Here is a 16,031-nt window from a genome sequence, read left to right on the forward strand (position 1 = left end):
GGCTATTGAAATGTGGGTGTGGAGAAGGATGGCAAAGGTAAAGTGGATAGAAATGAAAATGAAAGAGGAAGTGCTAAGCATGGCGTGGCTGGAGAGGGGACCGCCGGGAGAAATCCAAAGGAAGCAGCAAAGATGGATTCAGAGCTCTCCGCATTCAAATTGCATTTGTTCAGAGCATCTGTAAAATCGCATGCTCACGGACGACATCCGGAAAAAGAAACTGCCCACGCGCATTAAAAGGGCTATAATACAAATTAAATCCAGCAATAGCTCTACGAATAATTTTTTTTCGACGATACAGGTTATAGCTACCTTATGCTTATATGCATATTTATTATACAATTACATATTTCACCAACGCTGGAAAGATTAATATTCAAAGTAACCACAATTATTATTCAAGCAGTAACGTAAAACTAACCACATAAAGGACTCCCATGTAATATAAATTTATTTATTTATTTATTTATTTATCGACTTAATTGGGCGAGGTTGAGACTAATAGTCCCTTCTTCCACCTAAACCCATAAATGTGCTAGGTTTATAAATTCTAAGTCAAGAGCCTGGCCAAAATTACTTATTAACCCTTAGATATGGTTTAGTTTTAAAGTTATTAAGGGGTGATTGAGAACAATTCAACTTTGATAAGCCATTTTTTTCATTGAATACAATGCAGCACCCCAGTCATACCCGATTTAAACTTGTTTATTTGTTTCGTCGAGTAGGATTAGCGTTACAACCATGGGTCAGAACGAAATTGGTTAAAAGATGACTGTCGAAAATCTAAAGAAGGATACCTCGACGTAAAAAAAGTAGGGAAATTTATCGGAAGATATGAAACACTGGAAATATCAACTTTAAAAAAAAGTGCGTCGGCCGGGAATCGAACCCGGATCAACTGCTTGGAAGGCAACTATGCTGACCATTACACCACCGACGCCCTTAAGAGTCATTGCGAAATACTGAATCGTATTTTATTTCTCGTAATATCGTCATAAACATCAGGTCAGCAAAGCTAGCAACCCCGGGTCTTGGCGCTCCGGTGAGTTGCCGAAGGAGAGAATTACAATGGTCATGTATTTTATGAACCGTTTGCGGTTTCGAAGACACGTGCCTGCCCATAGACTGGGATTTAGTACACGACATTCAAATGCTGTCAGAACTAACTGATTATTGCATTAATGAAACAACGGCAAGTTTAAGATGAAGTAAATGAACCCAAAACCCGATTTAAATAATTTTTCTCATTTCCGTTTCGGCCGACGAAACTCACTTTCTGTCGAGTACCATCACAAATATTTTTGGTGCCTGATTTCTTATTTTTCTGTGAGTTTAAATCGATTTCCCAACTCAAGAAGAAGAATTGGAGTTAATTTTTCATCGGAACACTCATTTTAGAGGGGTACGTCAGAAAAATATTCTTCGCCGATGATCTTAGCTTACCCAATTTTTATAAAATCTAATGTTTTTTTAATCTAAATGGAAGGAAAATGAGATATCATGAGTGATTAGGAAGTTGGGTAACCTATTACCAAATAAAAATTGCGATATCTTACTCGGCAGAAATGATGAGGCGGCATCAAATAGAATCAATTGTATTTCCTCGCCTTTTTGATCAAACTTGACAACATTATCGAGAATTCCCAACCTCTTGAGAATTTTGGAAAAACCTACTCAAATCTTTTAATATAATTATGATTTTCAAAACTCGATATATTGCTCCAACTATTTATTTCTAAACAATTTATATCCTTGCGTTTGATTGATTGCAGATCCAAAACTAGTATTGGGTAAATGTGATGAAAAGGTCAAAGGGAAATGTTATCTGTCGCTGGTTAGGCATCATTTAGAATATGATGCAAGTATATGGGATCCTCACGAAGTTGGATTAATTTCCGAATTGGATCGCGTGCAGCGTAGGGGAGCTAGATTTTTTAAACGTTGTTATGACAAACTTAGTAACGTATCCAAAATATTAGAAGAGCTAGGCTGGGAATCACTCACGAATCACTCGGGAATCAAGGTTAAATTGCAGATTGAAGCTCTTGCGTGAATTAGAAGGCCTCTTTAGCAGTGATTTTGAATATGTATTATTACCCCCATCGAACTACGGTAGGAGAGATCGTGCTAGTAAAATTCGAGAGATTAAGGTTCGAACAGATAGATTTAAGATGTCGTAATTTCCACGAACGATAGGGGATCATAAGAACATTGTCCGACCACCGTAGGGTCATATTCGGGTAAAATTATTCTGGTCTGTATTCACCCCTTGCCAAACAATCTGGCAGTGGCTTGCAGGGTTTATAAAAAAATAAATATCTAAACAAATAATTTTTTTTAAACTGGTCTCACATCGTGCTATATAAAAGCAATACAACTTTGTATCACAGAATCGACATTTTTTCAATCAGCGGAGTGTTTGTTGGGTGAAAAGGACTCCAACTCTGTATCTGTAATAATCGTCAAATACGCACAAAAATTGTAAAGACATATTCTTTGATTGAGTTATTTTTAAGCTGTAGTCAACCAATCAGTTTTTTCATATTCAAAGATCAACATGGTTGTTATTTGGTAGTCTTAAGGTAGGTTTTGGATAGACACTAACTGAATAAAATTACGTTTCTAGACCTCACTTAACAAGACACAACCGGGCAGACCCACTGAAGTACGAGGGTCATCCGGAAAGTAGTACCCGTTCGTGCCGCATGAAGTGCTGACGACGCGAGTAGCCGCTGGACGAGGTCAGATAGCTTCAGTGGCTTGTCTGCCTTCTCTGAGCCAAGTTGCGTGACGCTAGCATTGCCTGTGTTGTTTCTGTGATTGTTTACAATGTTTAAAAAAATTGAGAACGCCGCCAGTTGTGAAGTGAGGGCAGTGATTAAATTCCTCAATGCAAGAAACGTTCGCCCATGTGATATTCATCGCCAATTAAAGGAGGTGTATGGAGACAATGTAATGGACGAGTCGTCTGTTCGGCGGTGGTGTCGCAACTTCAACATGGGGAGGGGGAACACACACGACGATGAGCGTTCGGGGAGACCGTCTGTCATTACAGACCAACTGGTGAGCTCAGTTGACGAATTCGTGAGGAACGATCGGCGCGTCACAATTGATGACATCTGTGAGCATTTTCCCAATGTTTCTCGAACAATTGTTCATGAAATTGTTAAACACCATCTGCATTATGCAAAAATTTGTGCAAGATGGGTCCCTCGCGTATCTCAATGAGCTGGCGGCGAAGGACTATGCAGCAGGAATACAGAAACTTGTCACACGTTATGACAAATGCCTTAATTTGCTTGGAGATTATGTTGAGAAGTAGTTTAAAGTATCCTCTTTCAAATAAAATTTTTTATGTTTGTTAATATTTACTTTTGTCTTTTTATTTCACGAACGGGTACTACTTTCCGGATGACCCTCGTAAATCCTTCAATTGTGATTACTCCTACTTCCTTCCTCCCTTCAACCCATTTGACATGCCTACGCTTTTCCTAACCGTGCCTCGCTTGTCGAAGGACTTTCCTTCTATCACAGCCTAAACCAACATGTATGTTCCTTAAGAAAGTTACCGGAATTGTTACATGATTCAAATCAGTCTTTCTTTCTTTCCTGTGCCGGAATCATCTACCGAACTAGTAGCCCATACACTAACGCCGAAGCTGAATGACTCAAGGTTCCAATCAGGCAAAGATTGTCGGCCACAAACATTCCAACAGATAGTATCGTCTTCCCTGGGGCCCGACGCTACAGCGGAATCGGTTTTTTCTCGTCTCTATGGAATTGAGGCACGCAAGGAAGGGAAAGAACGACCAACTCCCTCATAAGCGATTCCGTTCTCGTAGAACACAGTTCGGTGGCATAAAGGGAAAAGGGATACCTTAGTCGGGAACGAGTGGTCGTCGGTAAGACAGAGCAACGTATTTAAAATGCCAGGTATATGGGTTCCAATCGGAAAAGCCGACGAAACAAAAGGACGAAGAAATGGAAAAAAGGGCGAACACCATAGAGAAATTCATGATGAAGATAAAATCTTGCTGCCGAGTCGGCACGTGTGAATTTCCTCGGAAGTCGACTAGACGCAATCAATGCTCTCATTGAAAGAATTGTAATTTTCCTGAGAAACAACTCTTTTGGAATCTAATTATCATTAATGAGTTATTTTATATAAAATCTCGTAGATATTCTAGCCTAGAGAATCAATTACAAAGTTAACAATGGAAAAAGTTTGCATTCCCTTTCATTTTGTTTACATTTTCAAAACTAGAAACGTTTAAAAGAAGACTATTCATATTTTACTAATAGCATTGAGACTAGAATGATAAAGGGCAGTAGTGTGATAATGATTTCAGTAAATAGCGATAAAGGTTCGTTCTACCATGATTAAGATTTATGTCGGTGCCATGTAACTATCTGAAGCATATTTGGAGTCAGTAAAATTTTAACAATTAAAGCTAATCAAATACGTACAACTAATTTCAAACGCAAGGAAATCAATCACCATAACAAGGGCAATAATATTTTCACCACCAATCCATCGCATTTCTCCAAGACAAAGATTAACCATATGACGAGATGACGGTCTTAAATTGGGCATCGAATTGAAACAGTATAGAATCCTAGGTCGTGCGCTTGTGAAGAACGGAATGGGTGACGAAAACTTTCACATAAATTACTGTGGTTCGATGCGTCAAAATTAAAGGAGCACCTCTTTCAAAAAATGTGTCACGGTCGTTAAGAACGAATTTGAAATCAGCGTCGGGAGTGAAAAATTGAGACGTCTTCCCGTCGGCAGATTTGAGAGATAAAAAGGGAGTTTATTGGTGAGACGTGAGATGCGAAGCAGATGAAGTCATCGAAGTAACTTCAGAGAACATAAGAAAAGCATTAATTCACCCCAGTAACTAATGAAAGTTTCTGCAAAAAAGCCCATTGTTACTTGCCAAGAAAAACAGAACATTAAACTAGTTTCCTGCATGTCCCCTCCATCTTGAATTCTAAATAAAAATCATAACGTTGAATCATTGAAGATTTTTTCAGAATTACCCTCCATACCCCGTTGAACCCCATCGGTTGTAATTGATCGGTTCGACACACCAGTTTCCCCCCTGTGCTTGAGGATGAAGAATAATTTTTCCTCGTGTTCTGCTACGCGGATAGTACCTGATGAACATAGTCGCGGTTTTGGCATGGGGAAATATCTAAAGAAAATTATTCTCTTCACGTTTTTATGGAAGCAGACTCCTTGAAAATATATACCTTACGTACCAACTTATAAATATACATTTGGTCCGACTATAAAAGCAGGGAGTAAGAACAAAACCCCCATTTTACGAAAACAAGCATCTAAAAAAGCGAGAAGAGAGAAATAATCTCATGAGGAAATAATTTTTTTGTGAGAATCTATCAGGACGTGACAGGAAGTTATGCAGTGGTCAACTTCATGAATAAATGCCTTTTTCAACGGTCCCCAATGTGGAAACGGGATGACATCTCAATTTTTTGGCTGAATAATAGCCGACAGAGGAAAGAATAGAATACCCATTTCGAGTATATAAGTGACTGTTTCTCTAATGAGTTCTAAAATAATTAATCACAAATTTCCCTTCATGTTGAAAGAGGGCTGGTATCATTTGAAACAGTCTCACATCTCAAGTACAAATCTAAGTTTTTCCGACTCATGGAGACATTAAGGGCTTTTATGAAAAGCAAATGTTTGTTAATAACGTTATCTTTGATTTAACTAGAATTCGAAGCATTGCTTCAAGGTTAGGAGGGTATGGACAAGAGCATTGGTTCATTAAACGGTAAGAAGAAATATGCTGAAATGATGACATGTCTTGAAGGACATTTGGAGATGATCTTTATTCGGAACACTTTTAACACATTTCAAAGGCTTATGTACTGTGATTTTTAGCCAGGTGTTAGTTAGAACTAAGCTACTTCTCCAGGAAAGCTCTATTTTATCTCCCCGCGGATTCAATTTCATGTTATGTTCTATCATCATTTCTTGGGGTAAATAACCGAGGTTGCCCGTGGCAATCCTCAATAGACTTTTTGAATTAATGCCATCACTAAAATGGTCACCCCCCTGAGGTTAGAGGACTTAGTGGCCACCTCGCGGAGGAAGAGACATGTGAGGACTACTTTTCGTTTAGCTCCTACCCTTCGACCTATTCATGGATGACCCCACTAGGAGCAATTATCATTGTTCCCAATAGAAGAGCTCTAGGGGTCAAAGAACACGCAAGACCTTCCAATAAGTCAAGTTTTTAGTTACTAGAGAGGGAGTGTTAGTTAAGTACTCTGAAGAATAAATTTGTTCTCCTCGAGATCCTTATTTTTTTAATTAACTGAAGTCATATCATTGAACTGAATAGCTCGCATTTAACAGCGCTGTTTCGTCCGTTATCAAGAAGGTACGTTGTTATGCCACATCTTAATATTTTAGAATTATTATTTATCAACGGAAAAACATAATATCGCCACTTTGACTCCCAAATCGGGGTAAGTAATGTGTCAAATTTCGTTGGCCTCTGGAACTCCTTATAACAGATCTAGATTGTCTTATCGGGATCCCAGGGACACGAGGACCTCCAGAGGCGTTCGAAGAGCAAAAGAGAGGCATTATCTATATATGCGTTTATATATTACATACATTACACTGCAAATGTATTGCGTTATTTCATAATAGGTACGAAATTTTTGTAAACATTTTGCATATTTGCATTGCATATTGATATTTTTTGTCCACTACCATTTCCAGAATTACGGCTGCGTTGTTCAGCGTTTGACAGAAAACAGTTTCAGCCCCGTCCCAGGAGGTGTCTTCATGTAGAAGACCTCACTTGACTTTGACCTGAAAACCGATTCCACAGTTGGGCGAAACTCGTCTGCTAAACGCTTACCTATGCAGCTGGGATATCGGACATTGTAGCTGATTGTGCGAGGTGCTTCAGAAGGCTTCGCACCGAATTCATATTACGCATTTCATATAAATCCATATAACGTATTACATATACAGTCATAAAATTTCTTTAAAAAATCTTATTTTAATATTTATATCCTTTATTTACTTTAAAAAACAAAAAATGAAACACAAGGGACTATATAGGTTTGCACTTCTACGATAGCGATTTTGCAGCAGCATCTTGAAATAAAGCGGGAGTTAAAGATAAAGTTAAGGAGTTTAGAAAAACGAGCGTATTAACTCGTGATTTCAACTATCATGGAAAACTTGGTTATTCTTCAAAATTATTTGAATTCTTTGTTTGACAAGATCTCATTGAAGTGGCAAAAGAACACTAGAATAAGTCCAATAGTTTTTCATTGCGATTAACCCTACATTTGGAAAATTATTGACAAAAATGTTTTCCGAAAAAAGGTGAAGAACTGTGATCGCCTTATACATTTCAGTTAGTCATTATAAAGTAAAAAATAGAGCTTAAAATTGAGTTTTTGTGTACACATAGCTTCATGACTTCAGGCCACTATAGCCGCAGGCTACTGTTTTTCGTTCAATCCCGAATCTATTTGGGTGGCAGTTGATTTTCTCGATTCGAAGAGACCACCCCTCTCGAGGACAGACCTCTGGAGACTGCAAAGCGGCATCCAGATTTATTTCCCCGCTTGGCCTTCGCCTTCACCGCTGCCCCTCCCTTTTCTGACCCCCCAGCAAAACTCACCCGATTCCACTCCTCCTCAACCCTCTGCTCTCGTTCCAGCGCCCCCAAAACATCTTTTCTCCGTATTGTTTCATCGCATCCCTCCCCCCAAGACCCTCGGTCGCCCTATTCCGGTGACATCTCTCTTTCGGCCCGGTGGATTGGAATGAAAGACCTCCGAAAACTCCCGCTCTGGTGGGTGGGATCCTCGGAAATATTTTGGAGTGCCCCACAAAGCATGACTGATTCTTTGTGTTTTCAATTTTTTGTGACCCATGATCCGTCCAGTTTTCGTTCCACTCGAGTGAAGGCGATGAATTGGAAAATACGAGTAGGGAATATTTTTATTTATACCAAAAGGTAACTTTAAAGAATTGCTTTCTGCATGCAACTAAGAATTTCAAAATGTATTATATACCTTGGACTCTTTTCATTTGCAGCTAAAGAACAGAGAAGCCTCTTGATGTTGCAAATACAAAACCCTTTAAGACCAATGGCTATATTATTCACTAGGTATTCCATATCTTTTACGTTCTTATATCGCATAATTCTTTGAAACAAACCTTTTTTTGTTCTTTTGTCTTCATGACGAAGGTTTGACACGCAATAAAAGTTCACTCTTTGCTATCCACAATATATGTATGATGTACACCAAGATAGCACTAGCGAACAAAAACAAACCAAAACTGAACTCTCTCTCAGAAGGAACTCTCCCTTGAGAAAGGCGGTATCGTCACCGAAAATGCGGAATACGTTTGAGTTTCTTTTTTGTGTGTTCCAAAATCCTCTCGAAACTCGAACGTGCCACAAGAAATATATTGAAATGCCTGCCAGAATGGACGACTTTCACACTTTTTCGAACTTAAGTTGAGATGAGGTGAACCCTCAGTATTCTAAATCAATCTTCGGTTTGATTACTCCGATTCTGAATCATGAAAACGAAGTAACTAAGTTAACCTAAAAAGGCATGCAACTAAATAAAGCTAAAAATTTCTGGAATGAGGATGTATTTTTGCGGAGATAAGTGGTATCGTACGTCCGATTGGCACACTAGAGCATATTAATCCAATATAAATCACAAGTAATTCAATAAATTGCTCCTCACCTTCTCGTAACATCTACATCTACTTAATACCCCGCAAGCCGCCGCAAGGGTGTGTGGCGGGGGGTGTTAGGTCACCAACCGTAAAAAGGAACAATACCACATGCAAAACAACAACATGGAAAATTACACCCACAGCATGCATACATGCATGCATACACATACATAAATACATACATAATTACGCACATATACACCCATACATACATACATCTACATATATAAATTAAGAATACATATACACACATACTCAAAGTATGTGTGTAGTACCTACATTATAGAAAAAAATTCAACTAAAGAGTCGATAAACACGGGTTTATGAATTCTTTCATCCCCGTCTCACAACCTAAACTACACCAAAAGAATTTTTTCCCGCCTCAACGCCCAGACTTTAAATAATTAGCATATTTTTCACTGAGCCGTGGAGTTAGCCACGGGGGGAACGCGCTCGCCTGCTAACTTTAACGTAACGGGTTAGAGTTCCGCCTGGAACATGGGGGGGTGTCAACACTGGTGGTCCGGCTACTGGGAAACCAGATGATGCAAAAAGGTTATAGGGATCCCAAAGGGCACACTGGCCAGCGTGAAGAGAAAAAACGCAAAGGGATATAAGGTCATGATGTGATCACTTACATTTGAGAAAAATTATTCAGATTTTTTCCTCGATCAGTGAAATGTGGCGTCGATTAACCTCATTTAATTAAGGAAGAGAATTATGGCTGCATTAGGAAGACAGAATTTCCTTTCTTCACCTTTAAGTACTGACCTTACTTTCTTTCTGGATTAACCACATTTTCCAACTTCCCTCTCAAAAGATTAATTGTCGGTTTGTTCTCCAAAAGAGAACGGTTTTGCGAACGACTTTCCTTTGTGCTAGTTTTCAGTTAGTGAACCGAGTCCATCCAGTTTCAATGACATCGTATATCCCCTAATTCGAGAACTCAATCGCGGTTTTGGCATTTGGCGAATATATTTCTATCCACTGAGTTCATCAAATTGGCAAAAAACAGGCTTCCATTACAAAAGTAGATATTTCATGATGGCATTACTTTCAGTAATTTATTTAGCCGAGTAATTAGCGGAAAACATGAAGAAAATATTTCACCACTTTTATGTGACCTAGATATATTTAAGGTATACGCTACATACATATAATGTAGTGCTACTAAAGAATGATGAAACTAAAACTGCCGGGGAACAAATTACGATGCACGTACTTCGAAGAGTGGGTGAAGAGGGAAGCCTATAGCAGTAGGACACTTACAAAAAGAAGAGGGAAATTGATTGAGCATGTTCTGAAGCATGGTGGTTCACCACAGACAGATGACCGTGACTGAAGGAAGTATAGAGAGGAAGAATTACAATGAAGAGCCAAAGATGAATTATGAAAAGCAGTAATGGAAGACGTCAGCGCAAGGAATCATGAAGAAAAAAGAATACTGGCAGGCTTGCAGGGCATCATATAGATTAAAAAGCTGGCATCTTTAGAATTAATTTTATATAAAATATGTTCTGTGGAATATATCCTTGAGAGGATATGGCAGTCCAGTGGATAGAGCGCTAGGCTACTGACCTCCAAGCTCAAGTATGATTCCGAAAGACACATTTATGTATCCACTGCTTCACTCGAGATGTATTTCGGGTATTACATCTTACTGGTAAACCACAGGCTTCATAAAGAAAGAAACAACTCCCTCTACCTTTATGTGTGATTTTTACAAGCCAGCTCATAGGGATAGGTAAGCTATGGTATAAACTATATGAACATACATGTATAGAGCCATCTTACTTATAGAGCCATCGGGTTATTTACCGTAGTTTTTCTTCTGTAGAATTTTCTAAAATTAGCTCTCCTCCTCTCATTATGGCTCAATGGCTTTGAGAAAATGTGTTAAAGTCATGTCATGGAAACATAATCCCAATTCCTATAAGACCTTAAAAGAGGATAATACAATATCCGTAGTTTCATCGTTTTTTTATTTATTTTGAAATATAGTCATTCCACAGTCCAAATTCTCATTCACTTTGCATTCCGTTTCTCATACTAAGTTATTTTTTCAAGAATTTGATGCCTACTTATCATATTCTAGATATCCAATCATTTAAACATAAATTTTAGGCGATCCATAAAGGCAATTATCTTCTACGTAAAAAACTTCCACTTGCTTGCCCTATATTGTCTTCTTCAAGCCTTCGTACCTTCTGTAGAGCGCTATGGGCCACAATAGCCATTAATATTTTTCTTTACAGAAGTGCTACATAGTTAAAAACTAAAATCCATAAAAATTACAGAGTTGGTTATTACATGTGACGAAAAATGTCCTAAATAGATGATTGGTAGGCTTCTTGAATCAGATGGATGGCAACCTCGATATTTCAGCCTACATATCTTCTCCTCCGACAATCACATCCAAATACCTAATTAATTCAAGTTTGCAGTCACTCAAAGATATGTCTTTATTAATGAATACAATGGGCAATATCTTTGGTGTACCTGACTTTGGAATGGTTGTTGAATTGCATCACTCATTCCACTGTCACTTTTATACTCATAGCAGATGGGAAAATGTAGAGAAAACGCAAAGAGGTGATAGATAACTGTTTATGAGCTATAACTAGAATACACTTTTAATCCTTTTACGAGTTCAAGCGATAACTAATTGATTCATTCTGGAATGGAAAAAAGAGCAGAGATCGAACAACGCGAATGACCATTCACAAAAAAACATCGATTAGACTGCAGTCGGTAAAAAATGATTCGGGGCAGGACGGGATACAAAAAGACTACATATCTTGAAACCGCCTTGGAGGGTGTATGGAAGGGGGAGGGAGAGACGAGTCGACGGCACTCGTAGACATGCGCGCACCTCCAAAAACTTGAGCAATGGCTATAAAAGGCTCCCTTCCCTCCTGGAGGTCGAAATACGCAGGGAAGGGGGAGCCCTGAAATCGCCCGATGCCAAACGGCCGTCATTTGTCAACGGCAAAGGGAATCGTTTTTTGCAAAAAAAAATAAACTTCGCGGACCGCCACACACGGAGGGAAGCGACTCGTGCTTCGAAAACCGGGAACGAAAGCGGTAACCAATGCATGAATGGGTCGAGGGAGCGTTTCCTTCGGAGACGGGAGAGGAGGAGAAACGTTCGCGAGGAACTGTGAGGGGGAAAAGGAGATTACTTTTCACGTGAGAAGATGATGGGAGAAAAGGGGGGGGGGGGGAGAGACGGATGTGGCGAATTTAACAAAGAGATGAAGCATCAGTTTCCGTCCTTCTAGGAAGGGATAAAATGCAAGGTGGAAAACGAGTTTGATCCATACAACGTGATGACACTGCATTCCGAAGAAACAAGGGCCATAGTATTGGAAATAATATGTAAATAAATTTCATTAAGCCCTCAAAGTTCTCGCTGGAAGGGCTGGCTCAGAGGGCATCTACCACATGTACTCGCTAGCCAGGGCAGAGGCCTTGAGCTCCAGTTCCACTGCAGGTGTGAACATTCTGATGACATATACCTTTATATGAAAACATGGATTATGGAGTCGTGAATCGTGTCAGCGGATATTCAAATGCTGTCACTTCTTGTGACTTCAAACCGAATCACTCCAAATAAGAACAATGAAAGAACGAATATACGATCGGTAAAAGGCGTTCCAACTGAATTCGCGGTAATTCCATCATACTAACGAATTAAACGAGTTAAATGCGTATAGAGGCGTTATTAACCATATAAAAATTTATATAGTGACGATAGTGACTTCCAAAGAAGATCTTGTGACGATCCCGGTCAAGGCGGATGATTTTTACTGATGATTCTGAAATTTTTGCATCGGAACAGAATACGTATTCCCTCCATAGCTGAGATATGATTAAAGGCGCAAATTGGATACGAACTTGCCAAGGAAAGTGTGTAAAATTATAGAGCTCGTTACGAAATAAGTGAGTGATTTAGTGGGCATAAACCAGCTGTGGGAAGTATGGGCATTTTCACGGTCTGAGTATGCCTCGGTACCTTTTCCACGAAATAGTACTGAATCTCATTAAGACGGACTAAAAAGCGACAGAATACACATCCATCCCATTATCTGATGGAGAGGGCAGCAGCATTATTTTTTAATTTGTTTTTTTTTTATTTATTTATTTTAGTGCCCTGCAAGGCACCGCTAGGGTGTGTAGCAGGGAGTGAATACACTCCAGAATAATTTTGACCCGAATATGACCCTTCTGCGGTCGGACAATGTAATTATGATCCCTTATTGTTTGTGGAAAAAATGACCTCTTAAGTCTATCGGTTTTGCTCTTAATCCCTCTAATTTTACTGACATGATCTCTTCTACCGTAGCACGATGGGGGTAATAATACATTAAGATAGACTTAGAATTTAATGAGCAGAAACAACAGTGGCCGGGCCAGGAATAGTAACCTAACTAATGGTCAGGCAGCATTTACTTCAAGGATTATTGTGATTGGTTGTAAAAAGGCATCAGAGAGTTGCCACATATTGTCTCGAAAAGTTGCAGATCATTTTATTTTTATAAAACAAAGACGCAAGTATCCTGTTTTAAAAAGACCACTACAGAAGATATAAACGGAAAATGCCAGAAGATAGAGGAGAGTAGATTAAATTTCAGCGAAGCATAGATTCAGGAACCGAGTTAAAGACAAAGGAAAATTGTACGCATAAATGAATAGTGATCATAACTTAGTGATGACGAAATCCAACTTTTAATTCGAGGGACAAGAAGGAGAAAGCCACTTTCCAGTGGGCTTGGAATACATTTTGGAAAAACATGTACAGAAAGGCATAGCGGAGGAAAGTCCATTCAATATTGAATGCGGACTGAATGAAGCCACGAAACATGATCTTTTCAGAAGGAAAGTCCACAAGAGGTCTGGATCATAGAGGGATCATTGAAAAAATAAGAGATTTCGGGAATATGGGAACTGGTTAAAACCGGTACTATAAAAAAGATGAGAAATGAAATTATACGGAAGGCAATAAAAGTCCGATAAGTTTGGATGAAGAATGCTGAAAAGTGCAGAGCCACCTGGTGCAAGGAAAGGTTGAATCAGCCTTTTGGAGGCGTAGAAACCAAACGGCAAATATTCTGCAGCGGAATCAGAGCATAACGTATGCTCAAGAATTAAAGTTTTCATGGGGTAAATGACTATTATTTCGGCATGAAATTCGATGGGATTATTCATCTTCAGACAGATTAGAATAGAAAACGTCAACCCATAGTAAAATGGCAGTAAGTGCTCACTCATTAGTGAAGAACCTTTTCAAGGAACACTTATATGTTCCTAAATAAGACGGAATACAATTAAGAGTAATAATGGAGACATTTCCAATGGAAATGAACTAGGAAATTTCCCATGAAAACATAGATAAAGAGAATGGATGAAAATTTGATACAGTTGGTGAACTTGACAATGGAGGAGACTTCAATGAAAAAAATGCTGAAGAAAAATATGCTGATAAAGGAACTAAACGAGACAGTGTACTGAAGTCGGAATTCCATTAAGAATTTAAGGTCCTACGAACAAGACCCCAAGATTCGATTATGCTACTTCCTAGCTTAATACGCATGCCGAAGATACAACTAATGAAGCTGTGCAAAATAATTTGTAATATGGACACATTAAGAAAAATAGATGAAATTTCAAGTGGGCTTAACCTATCGTGTTTCTAAAAAGAAGGCTGCAGGAAAATGCAAAATGTCTCGAACTCTAACCATCTAGACATGTACATTAACGATCTTGAGAAGAATCATCAGCAGGATAGATGGAAATATTTAATTTAGGAATATATGGATCACAAGAAAAGTTAATTTAGTTCCTTGGCTACTCACTGGAAAATGAATGCAAAATGATTCATTATACTGCTGGGCATGTCACAGTATAATCTAATAAATATATCGTTGACCATTCACATCACAGTCATTGCATTTGCATGTTTGAAGATAATATTCGGAAGCACATTTGGCTGGAACCTGATGCTGTGTAACGCATCGAAAATAAGAGAGTTCAATTAATAAAAAATTAATGCACAGCTTCTATTAAGAACTGAATGTGGAGTCTCCGGGAATTTAGATTCTGCAGTGAAGAAGAAATTTAAAAAACTAACAAAACGTCAATTTTTACCAAATAATTCTTTGCGTACAGTAAATGGTAATAAATTAAATTAAATGAAAGGGAGGGGGAGAACGTACATATGGCAGAAAATCACAATGTTTCGTTTTACCGACGACATTAATATAATGGCAGAGGAGAACCCTTGGAGTAGGTGATGGAAGTGCCAGCTGAAGATAGGCAAATGCACAGCTAAGATGATATAACTACAGGCCTGTATGACAGGAGAGTAGAAGGCAAGTCAAATACAAAACTTGGGAAGTATCATTATATGCATACCCTTTCAGTTTAGGCAAACGTAAGACAGTGAAAGTAGAAGTATTTTCACATATACACCCTTTCGAATTAGGAAGACTTGACAACGACAAAGACAGCTGAAAAGGCAGCGTAATTTTAGGTAATTTAAGAAAATAAACCCACTTTTATTGATTTATTTGATACTAATTTGCTCTTCCATACTTTCTTTGCCTTTGTCACGTTCATGCGTTTGTGTCATAACTTAACTTCTACGCCTAAGACTTTTAATATCTCTTGCCATGACTCTTCAACCACATTCACCGGTACTTCCTCGATTCTACCGTTTCCCTCCAGACTATTTCTTCCTCTTCAGTATCTGTTTGCAGATTCGACTATCATCGATTCCCTCAAACCAACTTTATCAGATGTTCATGCATCTGTTTTAACCGGTGCCATCCACATTTTTTATGACAAACTAATTTTAATAAGACACCTATACTTTCCAAATTTGTCCACAAATACTTAGGTATACCGCAATTAGATGATATTCATACTTATCCCAACAAACTCAAGTTTCTCTACTGTAAAATAATCGGGATAGGTACATTTACGTGCTCATAGTATTAATAATTATTTATTAAAAGAATCAGTAGTTAAGGCACAAAGTAAAAAGACCTAGCTTAAGTGGGGATGGAATTTTAAACGAAACCGTGGAGGAAAATTCTGCTAAAATACTAGCAACTTAAGATTTAAAAAAAAGGGCTTCGGTAAAACCTATATATGAAGTATATTTTTTTAAGATATAATAGCATGGGAAATTACAGCAGCAGAAAATTATAAGTGTCGTTCTCTGGGAGATATATGAAGATGAAACATTAATTAAATAACTTACAATAACTTC

General features: G+C 38.4%; 1 non-coding gene across 1 annotated transcript; it reads right to left on the minus strand.

The window, feature by feature from the left end:
• Positions 1 to 868: 868 nt before the first annotated feature.
• On the minus strand, positions 869 to 940 carry TRNAG-UCC (transfer RNA glycine (anticodon UCC)). The gene has a single exon. It is a non-coding gene; the product is annotated as a tRNA-Gly (tRNA).
• Between the last annotated feature and the right edge of the window lie 15,091 nt (positions 941 to 16,031).

This window comes from Hetaerina americana, unplaced genomic scaffold (genome assembly GCF_022747635.1).
Source record: "Hetaerina americana unplaced genomic scaffold, ioHetAmer1.1.p SCAF_19, whole genome shotgun sequence".
In the NCBI taxonomy this organism is placed as follows: Eukaryota; Metazoa; Arthropoda; class Insecta; order Odonata; family Calopterygidae; genus Hetaerina; species Hetaerina americana.